At 44.0% G+C, this 18,435-nt stretch overlaps 1 protein-coding gene across 1 annotated transcript in view; it reads left to right on the top strand.

The window, feature by feature from the left end:
• The first annotated feature begins 3,814 nt into the window (after positions 1–3,814).
• The window catches only part of Jak1 (Janus kinase 1), a 148,118-nt gene continuing 133,497 nt past the window's right edge, over positions 3,815–18,435 (top strand). The window contains exon 1 of the mRNA XM_045150128.1: positions 3,815–3,897. The gene's annotated coding sequence lies outside the window, so the exon portion shown is untranslated. The remainder of the gene's footprint in view (positions 3,898–18,435) is intronic.

Raw genomic sequence — 18,435 nt, 5'->3', positions numbered from 1 at the left:
ATGCTGGGATTAAATTTTCTGATGCCATGGCTGTTTGGTAGTTATATCCACTTCTGTAAGTAACCTCTTGTTTCTGCTCTTCAAGGCAGCCCAATAAGCTTGTTGGCTCACCTGGCTGGACTTCAGTCTTGTGGGTTCATGGCCTGTGGGGGGTAAGCCCTTGTTGGTATTTCTCCAGGAAAGAATGTATGCACCAGAGGTTGTTTGCTAGGCAAGTGCTCTTCCACTGAGCTAAATCCCCAACTCCTCACACAACCTTTAGTAGAAAATGTTAGGGGTTGGCCAAGCCTCTTTCAGGGGTGGCACAAAGCCAAGGTTGGTAAAAGTGGCATTCTTTTTTTTTTTTTTTCAAGGTAGGGTCTCACTCTGGTCCAGGCTGACCTGGAATTAACTCTGTAGTCTCAGGGTGGCCTTGAACTCACGGTGATCCTCCTACCTCTGCCTCCCGAGTGCTGGGATTAAAGGCGTGCGCCACCACGCCCGGCTAAAAGTGGCATTCTTATTTGCAGCAACATGGGTATGGAGTCTGATGGCCCAGTCATCAATGCCCTGTAACCTATATTAGGTCCAGGGTCCTTTAAGGCCACTGAGTAAGAGCACTTGCATGCAAAACTTTCCAGCCTCGGTTCAATTCCCCAGGTACTCATGCAAAGCTGAATGCACAATGTGGTGTGAGCACCTCTGAGGCATTTGTGTACAGAGGCAGGAGACCCGGGCACCTACCATACATGCAAATAAATAAAAACTAAAAACTACTTTATTGTTTGACTATGTTTTCCATTGTTATCTAGGTAGTAGTATTGTCAGAGAAATAGACTGATTGAGAAAATGATCTTTTGATGAAATTATGTGTGAATAATTGTTGGCTAGACGATGATGATTATTTTAGATAATTTCCTAATCAAAGCCTTTTACTTCCTTATATTTGGTTCTATAAGATTTACATGTATGTTATGCATAAAATGTTGGAAGAAAATATTTGTATTCCGTGGTTTTTCTACTCTGTCCATTTGGTATCTTATATACTAGCTACAGAGTGACTTTTAAAAACTTCCATATTTTCAGACACAACACTGAATTCCTTGTCCAGTTTACTTGCTGGGGTCAATTTGTCAGTCAAGTTAGAAAATTTGAGAGCCATGTGAATGTCCTCTGTCTGCATCATCTGTCTCAGCACCATGTCTGATCTCCCCAGGCTTTCTGCTGTGTCTGTAGGACTCTTTCTTAGACAAGCTCTCATCACGTGCCGTTTTTGGCCCCATGGTACCCTTCCATCTGCCTTCCACATTATCTCTAGATAAGTGGTTCTAAGTTGTGGTAGGGGGCAACTTTACCCTACAGGGAAATTTTGGCAACATTTTTTTTTTTTGTTTTGTTTTTCAAGGTAGGGTCTCACTCTAGTCCAGGCTTACTATATATTCTCAGGCTGGCCTTGAACTCACCGTGATCCTCATACCTCTGCCTCCTGAGTGCAGGGATTAAAGGCATGCGCCACCATGCCCAGCTAAATTTGGCATTTTCTGAAAATACTTTAAAAAATTAAAGTTTTATTTATTTATTTATTTGAGAGAGTGAGACAAAAAGAATGGGTGTGCCAGGGCCTTTAGCCACTGCAAACAAACTCCAGACACACGTGCCACCTTGTGCATCTGGCTTATGTGGGTCCTGGGGAATCAAACCTGGGTCCTTTGGCTTTGCAGGCAAACGCCTTAACCGCTAAGCCATCCCTCCCACCCCTGAAGATACTTTTATTTTATTTGTTTTTATTTTTATTTATTTATTTTTTGTTTTTTTCGAGGTAGGGTCTCACTCTGGCCCAGGCTGACCTGGAATTAACTCTGTCATCAGGGTGGCCTTGAACTCATGGCAATCCTCCTACCTCTGCCTCCCGAGTGCTGGGATTAAAGGCGTTCGCCACCACGCCTGGCTTGTTTTTATTTTTATTTATTTATTTGAGAGAGAGAGAGAGAGAGAGAGAGATACAGAAATAGGCAGGTAGAGAGAATATTTGCACCAGGGCCTCCAGTGCTGTAAACAAATTCCAGACGCATGTGCCCCCTTGTGCATCTGGAAAACATGGGTCCTGGGGAATCAAACTGAGGTTCTTTGGCTTTACAGGCAAGTGCCTTAACTGCTAAGCCATCTCTCCAGCCCTGAAGATACTTTTGATTGTCACCTCTAGAACAGGAGTGGGGAAAAGGTAGAGTTATAGTGAGGGGGTGCTTGTAACTGATAGGTAGAGACCAGAGATATGGCTAAACATCATATAATGCATAGAATTGCCCTCTCCAAGCAAGGAATTTTGCAGTTCATAAGCTATTCATTTTTTTTTTCCTATGCTATATCCCTTTGCACACACCAGTGTGTTTCTATGCACTTGCAACCCTGCACAAGTTCTCAGGACATGGGCATAACAGCAAGCTTCTCACACAAAGTGCTTCTAGCCCAATCCAGGCAAAGATCTTTCTCACTCTCAGAAGCCAAACCTCACAGTCCACAGTTCTTAGTGCATTCAGGTCTTTTAACTCTGACTAGAATAGTCCATCAAGGTGTACTTACAGCACTGCAAGGTGAAGGTCAAGCACTTAGGTCAAGGTTTCAAATCCTTACACATTCCTCTTGAAAATCAGCTCCAAAAGGCCAAAGCCACACAGTCAGGTGTCTAGCAGAAACCTTACTCTGGTATCGACTTTACTGTTGCAGTCAGATTTGCATTGCTGGCAGAAATCACCCAACCAAGTGCAGCCAATAGGAAGAAATGTCTGTTCTTGCTTACAGACTTGAAAGGAAGCTCCATGATGACAGGGGGGAAATGATGGCATGAGCAGGGGGTGGACATCACCTCCTGGCTAACACCAGGTGGACAACAGCAACAGGACAGTGTGCCAAACAAAGGGGAAACTGGCCATAATACCGATAAGCCGGCTTCAACAATACACCACCTCCAGGACCCATTAATTCTAAACCATCAACTGGGAATCTAGCCTTAGGAACACCTGAAACCACCATACTTTGCTAAAGTATTGTGAAGGGCAGTTTTTAATAAAAAGGAAAAGCACTGGTTACAAGTCAGGTTTCAGCAGATGTGGGTTCTTATTACATAGGTTGTCTTGTACCCTTACTTAAATAGCTCTTTAAGTAGGGACTAAGGTAGATGACGACAAATCCAGAGGTTTGATTTCTGGTTTGCTATTGTCAAGCCTCCTTATCGCTTGGACAGTTGGGAAAGGGACTGAGGTGTGCACAGTGGACTGTGAAAAATGAAAAATGCATTAAGGTACATAACCATGTGGGAGATGCTTGGAGAGAGTCACTCCTATTAACAAATTCTGACGCCTTTATTATCGAGCAGGCTCACATCGTCTGCTACACCAGGTCTTCTAGAAGATGCGCTAGGAGCCAGTAAGCTCCTGATGCTGGCGGGCGGGCGGGCGGGCGTGGGAGCGCGAGGCCGAGGGGGGCGAGAGGGCAGAGGCTCGGGTCTCAGGCCAGGATACCCGGTTCTGACGTGGAGGAAGCCGCCGCGCCGGGCTGTGGAGCGAGGCTCCGGGGGCGTGACCTTCCGCGGGGAGGGCGGGCGGGGCCGGGGGAGGGGAGGGGAGGGGAGGGGAGGGTGGGGAGGGGAGGGGAGGGGAGGGGAGGGTGGGGCGGGGCGGGGCCGCGGGAGGGGGGCGGGGCCGGGCCGGGCAAGCGTCCGGAGCGCAGGCCGCGCCTGGTGGAGTAGACGCGAGCGCAGCAGCCGCGGTCCTGTGCCCAGCTCTAGTCGCCTTCCCTGAGCCTTCCGCTCAGCCGCGGGTGCTCCCCGCCGGGCCTGCGCGGGTGGCCACCCGGCGAGCCTGCCGTCCGACTCGGGCCGGGGCTGAGCTCCGGAGCCGCGGCCCAGCGCACGCGGAAGTGGTGAGTGTCACGGCGGGGTGGCGAAGCCCCGGGCGGCCTAGCGCGCCGCGCTCTCGGGCTGCTCTGGAGCGGCGCCGGGCCTGGGCCCGGGCCCGGGCGGGCGGCGGGCGGCGTTTCCTGGCCTGCGGGCGCGGCGAGCGGAGCGGCAGCGGGAGGGTGCGAGGCGGGCCGGGCGGCGGGGAGGCCGAGCCGGCTGCGAGTTGTCATAAACAAGCCCGCAGCGCCGTCTGACATCCGGTTTGTCGGCCGCCGGTCGCGCCCCGCAGCGTCGCGCCGCAGCCTCGGCCGGCTGCCTGGCGGCTGGAGGGACTTTCTGGGCGCAGACGTCGGTGAGGGTCGCGGCCGGGAAGTTGTGGGATTCCGGGCTGCGTGGGGCGCGCCTGGGAACCCGGAAACGCTGCTCTCGGGGCTGTCAAGACACTGGCCCCAGCCGGCCTGAAAAGGTGGACGACCCTGGAGAAGACGGCCTGGAAAAGGAACCCGTGAGCAAACTGTCCCGGGAATTACCACCGCGCTTAGGGCAGAGGCCCTGCTTAACCCGAGCCGAGACCAGTGCGGTTCCGCGTGCAGCCCGCCGGCGCGGTCGCCCTCTGGCCGCCAGCCGGGCCTCAGGGAAGTGCGCCCCTCGGAAGCCCCGGTGCAAGGCCACTCGGTGGTGCTTTTCCCAAGGAACTTCTCTGTCGTGGTCATTACTAGCTGCCTGGGTGTGTGTACCCCGCTTTTGTACATATATTCGCCATGGTTATCTATGTTTTCTTGGGGACGGTCCCTGTCCTCACTGATAGCCTTACTTAGTACGTGGCTATAACTTGTCTTCAGCCCCTGGTTGGGTACATTTGTATCCATGCTATTAATATTCCTCCCTTGTCATGTGTAGTGTTTTTCCGATCAGAGGCAGGTGTTTACAGTGATGTAAAATTGTCCTGACCTTGTTCAGGCAGGAGGACATAAAATCCTTCCGTTGTTAAATGAGTATAACAACACAATTAGAAGTGATTGTCTCGTCTTTGGGTGTTGGCTCCCTCTTCTTTTCTTTAAAGAAAATAATTTAAATTGTGTGGACATGCATAGAGATGAGCATTTTGTATGGATTAAATCTTTGTTCCTTCCTTGCAAAACCTTATTTTGTGTTATCTTCCACTTTTCATTTTTGCTTTTGGTGACTGGTGTTTTCCAAGACTAGGGGATAATTTTAATTGAAGGATTAATGTGCTATTTCATACTTTGTGGTGAAGTTTAATGAAGCCCACCAGGCTACTGGATTCTCCTAGATAAGCTTTGTATTGTAAAGAAAAGGGCTCCCTGTATAGATCCAGATCACATTTAAAGATCCACGTACATCATACCAGAGTGACTATGGACATTTCTGAGTAGGAACGACCATAACCCCGTCTTAATTCTATATATTATGTTAGCAAGGAACTTTTACTGTTTCTTACCTCAGTTTCTTTATATTGCTGTCGTTTTAGTACTAGGATTTTGGTGTTACACTCAACTTTGAATACAGCCAGTGGACATTGTTTCTCCCATTTCATGCTAATTATTTACCACCATTGGGGAATGAAGATAGAAAGGAAATAAATTAGATGTTGGCAAAATATATATTTTTTCTCCACATTTAAGGTCTTAAGAGGAGTTAGGCTGTAAAACTTTTTCAACTCAAATACTAGTTAAAAAGCTTGTGAAAATATGGAACTTTGAGGCTAGGGTTGCTTTGCAGGAATGAATGCCCTTAGCTTAAATTGGATGAGGAAACATAATCTGTGGCTTTGAGAGAAAATTGTGAGATCTGCCAATTGAAAGAGCTTTAACTTTGCAAACAGTAGTAGTTCTAAAGACAAAGTCAGTCGTGAGGTCTGCTGGCTTAGGTTTTGACTTTACATACACTAGAGGTCCCAGCAGCAGATTACTGACCCTAGTGACAGATATTTGGAAGTATCAGTCTGCTGCTTCTGCATCCCTTGAAGTGACCCACACACATGTATTGGGCAGAAACCCAAATGAAACAGCTCTTTAGGACATGTGTTAAAGATTTAAGCCTATTTTTATACAGTGTAAGCTAAGTAATAGTTATTATTAATAGAATTTTCTAGCAGAGATCAGAATTTGTGTGTTCCAAGAGTGATTTCTCTTGTATTTTCCTTTTTTCCTCCTCTGAATGCATGTACATTCTGTGTGCATGTGTCTATGTGAATGTTCTAATGAGATAATATGTTAGATTTATTGTTTCTGGTTTGCATATTTGTGCAATAATATTTTTCATAATTTCATATTTAGAATTTTTTTTCAAGTGGAGGTGGAATGTGTTAAGTAGCGGGTTTAGCCAACACAGCAGTTTGTGGTATGCTCTGTTGGATCTTGGTTAGTGGGACACAGAGCCTTGCTGTAGAGTAGTTATGCCTAGAAGAACTTGCTCTTAGACTAGTGGTTATCAGCTTGGTGAACCTTTGTACCTGAGGAGACATTTGCTACTTCTAGGGAGGTTTGGTAGTTACACCTGGGGGCTTGGTGGGGATGGGTGTATTCTTGGCATCTAGTGAGTAAAGACCAGGGGTGCTGCTAAGTTTCCAGCAGTGCATAGGACACTGCTGCCCCCCCCCCCCCAAACAAGATGTGATCTGGCTGAAAATGTCAGAGCTCATGTTGAGAGGTTATGTTTGGTATATAAGGTGAGAAACAAAAAAAAAAAAATCTGGGATTGTGTCATGGCCAGTTATCTGATCCCTCTACCCCAGCACCCTTTCTCATGTTCTGTAGCAGCACCCCAGCCTCTTCCCTCAAAATGGAAATAAAATATTCACTTTGGCTGCTCTGTAAAGTTGGGAGGAAAATCAGGCCAACAATACACACGGAATACATGGCTACTAAAATGCCATGTAAATCATGGCTATGGTGAAGACACCTTTGATAAATTTAGAATTCAGATGTAAGGTACTTAGGGAGGCGGAGGCCCAGTCTGTGTCTGGAAGCTTATACAGGTGGCTGGTTTGATATTACTGATTTTTTTTTTATTTGTAGAGTAAGGGGGTTGCCTATTGTGTTTCATTTTCTTATTGTTCCTTGTTTGTTTGGTTGGCTGAGCCAGATTTCATGCAGTCCAGGCTGGCCTTGAACTCTTTCTTTTTTAAAAATTTATTTATTTGCAAGCAGAGAGAGAAAGATAGAGAAGAGAGATGGGCAGGAGAATGGGCATGCCAGGGCCTACAGCTGCTGCAAAGGAACTCCAGATGCATGCACCATTTTGTGCATCTGGGTTTATGTAGGTCCTGGAGAATCGAACTTGGGTCATCACTTTTGTGAGCAAGGACTTTAACTGCTGAGCCATCTCTCCAGCCCTTAAACTCTTTTTTTTTTAAATTTTTTTAAATTTTTATTTATTTAAGAATGACAGAGAGAAAGAGGCAGAGAGAGAGAAAGACACGTGAGCCTTCCTGTGCATCTGGCTAACGTGGGTCCTGGGGAATCAAGCCTCGAACCAGGGTCCTTAGGCTTCACAGGCAAGCGCTTAACCGCTAAGCCACCTCTCCAGCCCCAGCCCTTAAACTCTTGATACTCATTCCTCAGCCTGTCAAGTGCTGGAATTACAGGAGTGACACAGCAAGCACACTGGGCTAGAATCTTTATATATATATTTTTTTTTTTTTCACACACACACATATACATATACACATGCATATACACATACATATGCACATATATATATATATACATATATATATATATATGTATTTGTGTGTGTGTGTGTGTGTGACGGGGGGGAGGGAGAGGGAGGGGGGAGAGAGGGGGGAGAGAGGGGGGAGAGGAAGGGAGGGGAGGGATGGAGGGAACACGAACTGGCATGCCAGGGCCTCCAACCACTGCAATCGAACTCCAGATGTGTGCACCACCTTTTGTGATTGTGTCACCTTGTGCTTGTGTCACCTTGTGCGTCTGGCTTACGTGGGACCTGGAGAGATGAACATGGGTCCTTGGGCTTCACAGGCAAGCACATTAACTGCTTAGCCATCTCTCCAGCCCTTTTAAAATATATTTAATTAATTATTTGCAAGGGGGGGAGAGGGAGGGAGAGGGGGGAGCTCTCCTCCACCCCCCCCCCCCACACAGGTGAGCTCTAGATGTATGCACCACTGTGCATCTGGCTTTATGTGGGTACTGGGGAATTGAACCTGAGTTAGGCATTGCAAGTCAATACTGTAACCACTGAGCAATCTCTGCAGCCCCCCTTTTCAAAAATATTAATTTATTTGCTAGGAGGGTGGGGGAGCTCACCAGGACCTCTTGCCAAGGCAAATGAATTCCAGATGCATGCATCACGGTGAATCCTGTGAATTCCCCACTGGGGAATCGAACCCAGGCCTTTAGATTTTGCAAGCAAGTGCCTAAACCATTGAGCTATCTATCTAGCTCTAGAACCTTTTATGTCTTGTTTTTTTCCCCCAAATATAATACTACTATTCTCATTATGACATTGGGGGGGGTCTTACTTTAGAAAAAATAGGAAAATACAGACAAGTAGTAAGTAGGTGAAAAAAAATCATCCAAACTGTCTTCTCTTTCCCAGTTAGGGACAGTCATGTTCTTACCAGGTTAGTATGGTTAAAATTGGGAGAAGAGTAACAGTGGAAGAGGACAGTTGGTGACTGAAGAAGGTGTACTTGTTTATTTTGCCCCCCTTTTTTTCTTTTTAAAATAATTACAATGTAGGCTGGTGGGGCATACCTGTAGTCCTGTGATAGGATCACCTGAGCCCAGTCTGGGCAACATAGTGAGAGCCTGTCTCTTAGTAGAATGTAATGCAGCATTAAATTATATTATAGAAGTCAGGAGAGAAACTGACTCATGCTAATCTCTAAGCCATGTTGTCTTTTTGCTGGTTGCTTCCTCTCTGCTCTGTGTTTCTCAGCGAGGTGTGCCACAAAGTTTCCTGTCTCAAAAACCTGGTAGCATGGGGCTTGAAACAGCTGCAGTGTAGAAATGGCGTAGTTTCAGGACAGGAAACTAATTCCTCTTAAGGGCACCTGCCTTTTGGTAGTTTGAGTTGATAAGAAAGCATAAACATTAAGCTCATGTCTGGTGCTTCCACTTCTGAGGCTTTGTGACATTTGGTTCTTTGCAGCTAGTATGGGCACATGCCATTCCTCAGTGTTCTGAGATGGCTTTAGTGGCAAAAAAGAAAAAAAAATGGGGTGGGATCTCATTGTATTTCAGGTGAGTCTGGAACGCACTACATGGTTCAGGCTGGCCTCAAACTTGTACATTTCTCCTGCCTCAGTGTCCTCAGTGCTGAAATTACAGGTGTGAGCCAACATGTCTTGCAGGAAAATACTTTGAAAATTCTTTAAGGTATACTCCAGCTAGAAAGACAGTTGGTGTTTGTTGGGATATTTTTAATCTGTGTAACTAGTTTCCTTAACATTAATATTCACTTGACATGTTTTTGTTCATTTATTCGCTCAGTAAGCACAGACTGGGCTTTTGTATCACAGGAGTAAATAAGCAGAGGAAACAAGATCCCTGCCCTCATCCAGCCTGCAGTCTAGTGAAAGAACCATCGGCCTGGCTTTGCTGCTGCATAGAAGTAGTCTCACAGTAACCTCAGATGCTTCCTCAGAACCTCAGGATACTCCTTTAACCTAAGGAGTAGCTTCTCACACATATTGCAGAATAACTCGTTCTTTCTATACACAGAATCTCTTGGTATCTAAGAATCTGGCAGGTGGTTAAGACATAGTTTATATGCAGGTGAACTGCCACGTGGAGCTAGAACAGGGTGAGCGATGCTGTAGTAGGGTGGAGAATGATGTATCTAGTAGAGAGAGGGAAGAGGATAGAGCCTCTCAAGATCTAGACCCTGCTTGGAGCTTTTGTCAGATGTTTTCAAAAAATAACTAGGATCTTGTTCCTGGCCTTAGGAATTCTGCTTCAGCCTCTGACTAGCTACTCCTTAGGGCACAACCACCACACCTGGCATCCAGTGCAGTTTTAAGAGTCTTCATTTGAGTGGCCCCTGAAGAATATGTGGGAGTTCTTTGTTTTGAGGTAGGCTAGAACTCTTGGAAATCATCTGGCATGACTGAAGGCAGAAGCAAAGGTGGGTATGGACATTATATGGGCAACAGACATGGAAGCAGCCACTGTGATTCAAAGCAGGACTCCTTGGGGAGATAGCAGGAGGAGGTAAGGCAGGCTGGGGCCAGATTTGTAAGCAGAACAGGGCTGGGTAGGTGATTGGCTTCTGTCCAGTGGATGCTTAGGGAAGATGAGAATGCATTTGAGCTCAAATAACATCATTAGCAAATGGAAGAATGGCAAAGCTCTGAGAGTTCTATAAAGGGTCAGCTTCTACTGACTAGCCCCGAAAATGCTTTACTTCCCTACCATTTACCAACTTCCTACAAGACCACCAGGAAACAGGGAAGGTTTATAGTGAGAGTGCATGTTCATGAAGTCCAAATCTGCTTTCCTTACAGTGCAGCAAAACTCACTTTAATTTGCTTTTTATTTATCAGGTTCTCTGAAAATTTATCTAACTAGTTTTCGAGTCAGCCAAAGACTACAAGAAACCTAAGAGATAGACATGGTGTAGGGGAGAGGGTGCTACAGGAAGGCACTTTCTCAGAGAGTGCAGTACTAAGGTTTGTCTTTGCTCAATGAGGAGTAGAAGAATTATGGAAAGTGAGCATTTAGTGGAGAGGCAGCCTGTCTTAAACACCTTCACAGCTTGAAGTCACTGTGAGTACACAGTGTGGCATGCAGCAAATGGCAAGGCATTGACAAGGGTTATGTAATGTAAGTGGAATGAAGCTGGAGTTCAGGTCTGTGGTGGAAAGGGGCAACTTCAGATACTGTACGTAGGGATTGAGGACTGGGACAGGGACAGGGACAGGAGAGTCAGGACTGTGACAGAGAGGTCCACTTCAAATACTGCATGCAAAGGTTGGCAGTATATATGTAGGGGGTGGGGTAGGAGAAGAAGCTGCTGTCTGATGATTACTTGAGGTTTTTTCAGAATGAAAATCCAGTGAGGAACCTTTACTTAGAGAACCAGTTAAGAAAGAGGAACTGTTACATAGGAGACAATAGTGATTTGAACCCAGCTGAGGGAGACTTGACTTAGGTCAGTTTATTACACCTCTGGGTTGAAAGTAGACATACTTCCTACATTTTAGCTTTGTTTCTTTTCTTGGTTTTGATAGCCTGTTTTGGGAAGCTCTGGACTCTGACTGTTTGCTTTGGTCCTTGCTGTGAGGATATGAACAAATTATGCCTGTTCCCTTATCCACAGAATGGAGTGGGGTAAAGACTGTGCCTCACTTTAGGATTGAATGACCACACCTAAAGATTCTGGAATAGTGCCAGGCACATACTGTTTGATCTGTGGAGGGCATTGGTAGGGGAGTAAACCAGAACTGTGAAGAGGCTGCCTGTATATATTAAACAAACAAAAAACTGGATGTGGTGACACACACCTTTAATACCAGCACTTGGGAGGCAGAGGTAAGAGGATAACTGTGGGTTTGAGGCCACCCGGAGACTACATAGTGAATTCCAGGTCATCCTGAGCTAGAGTGAGACCCTACCTCAACCCCCCCCCCCCAAAGAAGAAAAACTTAGGCCTGATATTTTCAGGTTTATTGGGTATCTGATACTAGTCTAACTATATAAGGTAGAAAGAGGTAAGATCAGCTAAGAATGAAGCTCATTTGTTTTTAATGATATTTTAAAGGGCTTAAGGGTATTAGTAGTGACGACAGTTCACTCAGCTTTCTCTGTGAAGTACAATTATATCTGTGGGCTTGTTTGCACAGTTTTCTCAGACTGTGGTAAGGCTATAACTTATAGCAATTTTTTCAATTAGTAGAATTTAAAATAATACACTGAGGGGGGTACAAAACACCAACTGTATGTATATCTTCCTAGGGAAATATCTTGTTAAAGTGTGTTTGCGGCTGGGGTGATGGCTCCATGGCACTTGCTTGCAAAGCCTGTTGGCTCAGGTTCAGTTCCTCAGCACTCACGTAAAGCCAGATGGACAAAATGGTGCTTGTATCTGGAGGTCATTTGCAGCAGCAAGAAGTCCAGGATATCCATTCTGATTCTTTCTCTCTGCTTGCAAATAATAACTTGTACATATGTATTAAAAAACAACGTATTTGTTGCACTACACAGGGGGAGGCAGGCAGATGAGATTTATAGTATAAAAAGATGGACTGAGTCTTTGCCACACACATCTCCAGTATATAAATTAGACTAAAGAACATAGTCTATATAATGCATAAATTCAGCATAATGTTTGAATGGCTAGTGCTATTCTCTAAAATGTTAGATTGGCCCATTCACTGCGGTCTTTCTGTCTTGTTGGAAAACTCAGTTGATGTTGATTAAACTTGGGAGAACTACTTTCTGTTGCTTCCAGTGATCATTCATTCAGGTTGCTTGGAAGTAGGAGGGACAGGTCAGAGATTAGACTGGCCTGAACATACTTCTTTTTTTTTTTTTTTGTCCTTTTGATGTTGCTTTAGAAGTAGGTAGCTTATACTGTACAAGCTGGCTTAGACAAAATGCTGGATATGATGGCACACACCTTTAAGCCCAGCATTTGGGAGGTAGAGGTAGGAGGATCACTGAGTTGGAGGCTACCCTGAGACTCCATAACAAATTCCAAGTCAGCCTGGACTATAGTGACACCCTACCTCTAAACCCTTTCCCACCAAAATATTTAAATATTTACATGTGTACAAGCCTGTTAGCTTCTTGGCTGTACAAAACAGGTGGCAGACCAGGGGTGGGCTTGCAGGCTATTCTGCTGGCAGTATCTGCTGCTCATCCTGATTCTCCTTCACTTTTCCCACCTGCTGTCTTGGCACTCCTGCCTAGGGCCCCACCCCAGGGTCTTGCAGCCACTGTCTGCATGGCTTTAGAACCAACCAGTTTGCTTTCTGGTGCTCGCAGTTCTTTTCACTCAGTCTCTTCCCTGTGTGTGGTAAACAGTCATAGGATTTTTGTGGCCATAAGCCTTCAGAAAGCCCTGCTGCCCTATTACCTTTGGAAAACAGTCAGAATCCCATCACCTAAAATCAATATCTCTCCCTCTCTCTCTCTCTCTCTCTCTCTCTCTCTCTCTGTGTGTGTGTGTGTGTGTGTGTGTGTGTGTGTGTGTGTTTGCATTTGTGTGGATGCAGGTGCCTGCACGTGCTTGTGAAGTCTTGTTGCTGTTGGCCACCTGAGGTTAGCCAGGAGGTGATGTCCATTCTGCTCATGTCATCATTTCCCCCTGCCATCATGGAGCTTCCCCTTGAATAAGCCAAAATAAACCTTTCCCCCCCCACAAGCTGCTCTTGGTGGGGAGTTTTCTGACATACAGATAAAAGATGCAGAGTTTATTTAAGAGAAATTAGGATTGTCTAGGCTTTGCCCATTCCCTTGGATACTGTATAAGGCTGTGTCCCGTGGGAAAGGAGAGATGAAGGTACTTGAGTGAGGAGGTGTGTCCTAGGTGTGTGTCAGTACTAGTGGGTAGTGCTTAGTGCCTGTGTGTGCTTTTTCTTAAAAACAAACTAATGGACACTAGCCTAGGTCATCCACAGGAATAAAACTTTGTTACAGCTTAAAAATGTTAAAAATACTTAAAAATTTTATTTTTGTTTATTTTTATTTATTTATTTGAGAGTGACAGGCAGAAAGAGAGAGAGAGAGAATGGAAGCGCCAGGGCCTCCAGCCACTGCAAACGAGCTCCAGATGCGTGTGCCCCCTTGTGCATCTGGGTAACATGGGTCCTGGGGAATCGAGCCTTGAACCGGGGTCCTTAGGCTTCACAGGCAAGAGGTTAACTGCTAAGACATCTATCCAGCCCTGTTAATAACATTTTTAAATAAAAATGTTTCCTTTAAGTGAAGGATCTCAACAATGAAAACTTTAAAACACTCAAGCAAGAAGTTGCAGAAGACACTAGGAAATGGAAAAACATTCCCTGTTCCTGGATTGAAGAATCAATATTGTGAAAATGGCAATCTTACCAAAAACAATTTCCACATTTAATGCAATCCCCATCAAAATTCCAAAGGCATTCTTCACAGAAATAGAAAAAGCAATGCAAAAATTCATTTGGAAGCACAAAAAAATTTCAAATATCTAAAATAATACTGAACAACAAAAATAAGGCTGGTGGTATCACCATACATGATTTTAACCTCTACTACAGAGCCACAGTAACAAAAACAGCATGGTACTGGCACAAAAGCAGACATGTAGATCAATGGAACAGAATAGAGGACCCAGATAGATGTAAGTCTGGGTAGCTATAGCCACCTGATACTCGATAAAAATGCCAAAAATACTTACTGGAGAAAAGACAGCTCTTCAGCAAATGGTGCTGGTAAAACAGGATATGTATCTGTAGAAGGATGAAAATAGATTCTTCTCTCTCTCCATGCACAAGAATTAAGTCCAAATGGATTAAAGACCTTAACATCAGACTCTGAAACTGCTAGAGGAAAAAGTAGGGGAAACCCTTCAGCATATTGGTCTTGGCAAAGACTTTCTGAATATAACTCCAATTGCTCAGGCAATAAAACCACAGATTAACCATTGGGACCTCATGAAATCACAAAGATTTTCTATGGCAAAGGACACTGTGAGCAAAGCAAAGAGGCAACCTACAGAATGGGAAAAAAAAATCTCTGCCAGCTATACATCTGATAGAGTTATTAATATCTAGGATATGCAAAGAACTCAAAAAGTTAAATAATAAGAACTCAAATAAGCCAATTAAAAAATGGGCTTTGGAACTATATAATAGAGAGTTCTCAAAAGAAGAAATACAGATGGCATATAAGCATCTGGAAAAATGTTCTACATCCCTAGTCATCAGGGAAATGCAGATTAAAACTACATTGAGATTCTATCTCACTCCTGTCAGATTGGCTACCATCATGAAAACAAATGACCATAAATGCTGGTGAGGATGTGGAAAAAGAGGAACCCTTCTACCCTGTTGGTGGGAATGCAATCTGGTCCAGCCATTGTGGAAATCAGTGTGGAGGCTCCTAAGACAGCTAAAAATTGATCTACCATATGACCCAGCTATAGCACTCCTAGGCATATATCCTAATGACTTATCCTATTACCTTAGAGATACTTGCTCAATCATGTTTATTGGCATTCAATTCATAATAGTTGGGAAATGGAACCAGCCTACATGTCCCTCAAGTGACGAGTGGATCTGGAAAGTATACTAAGTGAGGTAACCCAGGCCCAGACAGCCAAGCATGGAATGTTCTCTCTCATATGTGGATCCTAGCTACAGATGATTAGACTTCTGTGTGAGTAGGAAGAAATTCAGTAGAAAAGGCCAGTAAGCTAGAAAAGAGATATAAAGGGAAGAGAAAGGAAGGGAGGGGGTAACTTAATAGGATGGTATTATATATATGTAAGTAGAAGAATAGATTAATGGGGGTGAAAAGGCCCAAAGTGAGGTCAGGGGAAGGGATTTAGTAAAAGTAAGGTGGAGGGAGGGGTAATTCAAATCTAAGATATAAATAAATCATATGGAAACCTACTGTTTTGGACAATGGAATACTCAGGAGCCATAGAGTGTTGCTAGAAATTTTTCAGTGCCAGGGATGGGGATACCTTCAGTGAGTTGTTGGCCAGGGAGGTCCCTGATGTCCCCAAAGCATTATAGGCCATTGCTGATGCCCTTGGTTTTCCACCAGGAATAGATAGTAAGACCCTATTGCTGAAGACTCCACATACTTGGGCTGCAAGGCCACTGAGAAATCCTGCTGGAACTGAGCTGCAAACCTCCTCCATATAGACCAGCTGACAGAAAGCTGGAAGAAGCCATATTGCACGCAGTTCAATGGGAGACAGAGAAATCACCAGTGAAGATACTCAACAGTGGACACTGCAAGCCTTTTAATTGGCCAGGCAGGCCAAATGAGCCAATGGGTACAATAGTGGCACATCTGTCATGGTGGAAACAACTGCCTAATTTTACTAGAGGCCCACTCCATGGGAGGGAATACATCACTGATACTGAAAACTTAAAACGGGTAGTCATGAGCCCTGTGTGTATATTGTCTGCTGCTGTCCAGCTAAATGTATATACTGTGCTTATCAAACTGCCCAGTAAGCACTTCTCTAAGTGTTCATATCCTTATATTAATGCTACTCTCACTTTTGGTAGAGAATCTCTTTTCAGATGGCAGTGATCTTGGGATGACTCAGAAGACATCATGGTGCTGGAAAGAAGTGACAGGAGTGCTTAGCACTGCAATATCTCTATCACAACTTCCAAGGCTCAGGGTCTGTTGTGGAAGAGGTGGCGGAAAGAATGGAAGAGCCAAAGGAAGGGTAGGACTCCTTACAACATGGTTCCCCCAGACACAGAATGGCCTAGATATCCATGACCTCACAGTGCCTGACACTACCTACACAAGACCATCATAATAGGAGGAAAAGATGATGACATCAAAATAAAAGAGACTGATTGAGAGGGGGAGAGGATATGATGGAGAGTGGAGTTTCAAAAGGGAAAGTGGGGGGAGGTAGGGCATTACCATAGGATATTTTTTATAATCATGGAAGTTGTTAATAAAAAAAAATTTGAAAAGAAAAAAACTGTCTCCTTTAATGTTGATGTTTTGGGGGCAACAGGGTCCTCCCTGACCAGTAACTTACTGGAAAGCATCCCATCCCTGGCACTAAAATATTTCTACTGTTTATGGCTTCTAGGTGTGCCATTCTGTAAAAAAGTAAGTTTTTATGTAGCTTATTCACAATATTTTGAATTTGGTTAACCGTACCCCACACCTCTTTTACTTAGTCTCTTCCCCTGACCTTGCTTAGTTCATTCCACTCCTAGTAATCTGTTGTTCTACTTACATATATACAATACCATCTTCTTAAGTCCTTTCCTCTTCTCCTTCCCTTATAGCCTTTTCCTAGCTTACTGGCCTTTGCTACTGATTGTTTATTTCAACTCACACACACATCTAAACATTTGTATCTAGGATCCAAATATGAGAGAGAACCTGTGACATTTGGCTTTCTGGGCCTGGGTTAACTTGCTTAGTATAATCCTTTCTAGATTGATCCATTTCCTTGAAAATTTCATAATTTCATTTTTCTGTACTGCCGAAAAGAACTCCATTGTGTAATCTTCATTATTCATTCATCAGTTAAGGGACATCTAGGCTGGTTACATTTCCTGGCTAATGTGAATAGAGTGGCAGTAAACATGGTGGTGTAAGTATTTCCAAGGTAGTGCGATGAGTCCTTGGGATATGTGCCTAGGAGTGATACTACTGAGTCATATGGTAAATCTGTTTTTAGGTGTCTCAGGAACCTCCACACTGATTTCCACAGTGGCTGGACCAGACTGCATTCCCACCAAAAGTGTAGAAGGGTTGCCCTTATTCCATATCCTTGCCAACGTTTATGGTCATTTGTTTTCTTGATGGTAGCCATTCTGAAAGGAGTGAGATGGAATCTCAAAGTAGTTTGAATTTGCATTTCCCTGGTGGCTAAGGATGTAAAACATTTTTTTTTAGATGTTTATATGCCATCTGTATTTCTTCTTTTGAGAACTCTGTATTTAGTTGCATAGCCCATATTTAATTGGGTTGTTTGATTTCTCATTATTAGGTTTTTGAGTTCTTTTTATATCCTGGATATTAATCCTCTGTCGGGTGAATAGCTGGCAAAGATTTTCTCCCATTCAGTAGGTTGCCTCTTTGTTGTGTTCACATTGTCCTTTGTTGTATAAAGGCTTTGTAATTTTATGAATTCCCAGTGGTTGATCAGTGGTTTTATTTTGTGAGCAACTGGGGTTATATTCAGAAAGTCATTGCTTATGCCAATATGTTGAAGGGTTTCCCCTGCTTTTTCCTCTAGTAGTTTCAGAGTTTCAGGTCTTATATTAAGGTTCCTGGTCCATTTGGACTTGACTCTTGTGCATGGAGAGAGACAAGGATCTATTTTCTTCCTTCATCATGTAGCAATCCAATTTTCCCAGCACCATTTGTTAAAGAGGCTTTCTTTTCTCTAATGAATACTTTTGGCTTTTTTGTTGGCTGTAGCTGCCTGGATTTACATCTGGGTCTCTATTCTGTTCCATTGATCTACATACCTTTTTTTTTTTGTGCCAGTACCATGCTGTTTTTGTTACTGTGGCTTTGTAATATAGCTTAAAATCAGCTATGGTGATACTGCTAGTCTTACATTAGTTCCTTAAAATTGTTTTAGATATTTGAGGTTTTTTGTGCTTCCAAATGAATTTTAGGATTGCCTTTTCTATTTCCTTGAAGAATGCCTTTGGTATTTTAAGGGGGATTGCATTAAATGTGTAGATTGCTTTTGGTAAGCTTGATATTTTCATAGTATTGGGTCTTCCAATCCAAGAACATGGTATGTCTTTCCATTTCTTAGATTCTTCTGCAATTTCTCGCTGGAGTGTTTTAAAGATCCTGCGCTTCCTTGGTTAGGTTTATTTCAGGGTACTTTATTTATTTATTCATTTTTTGAGGCACTTGTGA

The sequence above is a fragment of the Jaculus jaculus genome, chromosome 5, assembly GCF_020740685.1.
Source record: "Jaculus jaculus isolate mJacJac1 chromosome 5, mJacJac1.mat.Y.cur, whole genome shotgun sequence".
NCBI classification, from domain to species: domain Eukaryota; kingdom Metazoa; phylum Chordata; class Mammalia; order Rodentia; family Dipodidae; genus Jaculus; species Jaculus jaculus.
The sequence above is the reverse complement of the archived record's forward strand: the minus strand, read 5'-3'. Positions and strand labels throughout refer to the sequence as shown.